This window comes from Anneissia japonica, unplaced genomic scaffold (assembly GCF_011630105.1).
Source record: "Anneissia japonica isolate Jap-2015-1 unplaced genomic scaffold, ASM1163010v1 scaffold1785_len1016330_cov206, whole genome shotgun sequence".
In the NCBI taxonomy this organism is placed as follows: Eukaryota; Metazoa; Echinodermata; class Crinoidea; order Comatulida; family Comatulidae; genus Anneissia; species Anneissia japonica.
In genome coordinates this window covers 78,679-82,239 of record NW_022694363.1, presented here as the reverse complement: position 1 = coordinate 82,239, position 3,561 = coordinate 78,679, and positions in this window count along the sequence as shown.

The window sequence follows — 3,561 nt, the reverse complement described above, 5'->3', positions numbered from 1 at the left end:
CAACTATTATGTAGTAAATGTTATATAATACTCATTAATGATAATGTGCCTGTGAATTCAGAGAAATAGTAGGAATGTATTAATTATATTTTGTAGCACTGGCCAAATTTGCCAAAAAAAAAAAACAAACTTGAATATTGAATTTAAAAATTAAAATGAAAAATCGATTTAAAGTAAGGTGCTACAACAATTACAACTACATTAATTTTTGAAAAAGAACAGATCAACTTCGGGCATAGCATACAGCAGATTTACAGTTGTCTGTTGTGTATCTCTTTTTGTTGTAAAATACTACCAAAATGTTAAAATAATCTAAAATCTTGAAATATTCAATTTTTTGAGGGCTGGCCCATGGACCTTAAATGAGGCCCATGCATCTCCTGGTACCAGTTTTGGGTTCTCACTCTGTACTCAAAGTGCTTACCAGGCGCAACCAATGTTCACACCGTGCCACCACCTACGTTTTGTAGAAAGAATTAGTTGTTGAAGCAATACACTGTAAGTAACGATGTTAATTTCAAACTATAATTTTACAGATTGTGAATTTATTGAATTGAATAGCATGCATATATTAGAAGGTGTTGAAAGAATCTGCATCTAGCAGGCTAGGCATTTTTGCTCATTTCAAGCACATCAGTACATGTTTTCACCATAGATTTCCGAAAAAATTATTTTCTGCTACTTTGAGAAATCTCTTTTTAACTATAATGAGCATACATGGAAATGTTCACTGTACAGGAGTTTCTTAAAATATTCCCATAGATCAACTTATCTTTAACACTACATATAAAATATATATATAAAAAATACTGATTTTGGGGGGGGGGGGGGGGGAAAAAGGTGGAAATAGAATTCAACCAAGGCTCTTAAGATTAATACTTAAGTCTTAAGACTTGTAAAATGCACAATATACTATAAGTCGTAGTTTGGATTAGATTGGAGTAAGACTATTGGTATATACATAAGTAGCTACAATGGCATTTGATTTTTTGATGTTTACATATTTTCTCGGTTGATCCCTGAAATCTATTGTGACATATGTTAAACTGTAAGTGAACAGTTTTGGGGATTTCCCCTTTTTTGTCATGGCTGTTGCGCAGCTTGAAGTATGGCACAATATGGTGGCAAAAAGACCTTTTTATATATAGTTCATCAACCAAACACTAAACCAGTGGTTCCTAAACTTTTTGCATTCGTGGACCTCTCTGGACATGCCAAAAACTTCACGGACCACATGTTCAAATATTACTCATTGTCCATATTCCAACAATAAGATTAGGCATACAGATAGAATATTTGATTAAAAAAAATAATTGTTTAAATTTAATTCTATTATGCCTAGAGCTGCTTTGAAATTCCCCAAAATAAATCATCATCACATTTTTGTCTGTTTCTTAAAATATTTGCATAGGTCAACTTATCTTTTAGCACAACATATGTTATATATAAAAAAAAATACACTGAGGGGAAATAGAATTTAACTAAGCCTATAAGTACCTATGCTGATATTAAGGGCTAGCAATTATATAATTACGTAGACATGTAGATTATTTATTTGGGGGATTATATAAATTGAAAGCATTTAGAAATCTCATTACTTTATTTAAATTTGTTTACCTTGCACACTTCGCAATTTTGTTTATATATTTCAAAATTATAATAAAATAAAAACCAGAGCTGTAAAAAGATGTTTTGCTGGACCAAGATTTTGCCAAAATAATTGCTAGCCCTTAATATCAGCTATTGAATATTGGTCTAGATTTAATGTATTTTTTGCTAGCCCAGCCCTAAAATACTCAAGTCCTGGACCCAGGACCACAAACTTTTTACAGCCCTGAAAAACTAGATAATAAAAGCATAGGAATATTGAATAGGCCTATATTGTTATGTAGATGAAGAAAGCAAGACATACAATCATAAAAAAGTTTCAAACCTGAGTCTCAAGAACACTACTTAAACTATACAACTCTCATGTTATTAAAAAAAAATGCAGAAGCGCAAAGCATTTTTTTTAAAAATACGGATAGAAAAAATGAAATGCCTAAAAATTTGGTGTGATTCTATGAGCATGGTTTTGATCTGATCTGATTAATAAATTAATAAAAAACTGACTGTAGAATGGGCACACTGCAGACTAGAATACTTACAAGACGGAGTTGCCACACTTTCATGAGTTACTGGTTGTTGGGAAGACTCTGTGAATTGTATATATTTATATTTTAAATAGAAAATTATATTCTGTAGATATTTCACTCAGTTTATTAATACCCATTTTAAAACTATGTGAAATGCGATTGTTATAATTTTATTTTTTCAAATGTGGAGAACAACTTAGCAATTGGTTGTAAAAGCAAATGCACTCAGAGACTGACGCCCATCTTTTTAAAATGAACTTTAGTCGAACTTCGAACTACAGCTTCATTTAGTCTTAGTTGCAACTTCAATTTCAAATTGTATTCACAAACACCGTAGTCGAATTTCTAGCTACGACTAAGTCAAGTCCTAGTTGTAGTTCAGCTGAAGATGGCTGGCAAGCAACAACTATCAAACTAACCAATGGAAAGAGTTAATTTTAATAGCAGATAAAATTTTAGAGATCCAGTAATGCAAATGAATATTAAACTGCCATCTGTCTTTCAAAAACATATTTCCTGACAATTCATAGAGCATTATTAACCTAACTAATATTCTATAATAATAACTATATTAGTCGTTAACATCTTACGACAGAGAATTTGAACTGTCAATGAAAATTTACTTTCTTTGGAGAACTATTATGTTGAGGTCGAATGAGGTGGCGCCATTTTTGTTGTTGTTACAATGAAGCTACGTGACCGCGACGCGTGGGGATTTAGTGCAAATCAGGAACTGTTGCATGTGGCTAGCAAAACATGTTAATTTTGTCTTTTGGAAGCTAAACGTAAATGTCCCTTTTACTGAACACACTGGAGATACATCAGACCTATTTATACACTAATTTTTATTCATTTCACTTTATCGTAAGTCAGAAAAAGCACGTTTTTAGTGGGGTAAACATTTCAAGTTGGCGATTTAGCCGGACTCTAGGCTGACTAAAAAAATTGGCCCAAAGAGGTATAATTTATGTCGAGGTACGCATGATTTAGTTGTAGTGCTATCAAAGTTCGTTTTAAGAATATGAAATGAAGAAATTTTGAAGTTTTAGCTCAAACTATGACTAAAGTTCGTTTTAAGAATAACAGGTATATTTTAGTTCATGCATAAAAGAAAATTATAATCATTACTATTTGCACTCAACTTTTCTACTTAGTATTGTTATGTACAGTTAAGGATCCATACACCAATTTCTATGCGTGTTAAAGAAAGAAGCATAATGTACTTTCTTTTCTTTTTCTTTTTCTTTCAAGACATTTATTAACTTCCATAGAACATAAAACAATGCAATACAATAATAAGGTAAAAAAAAAAAAAAAAAAAAAAAAAAAAAAAAAAAAAAAAAAAAAAAAAAAAAAAAAAAAAAAAAAAAAAAAAAAAAAAAAAAAAAAAAAAAAAAAAAAAAAAAAAAAAAAAAAAAAAAAAAAA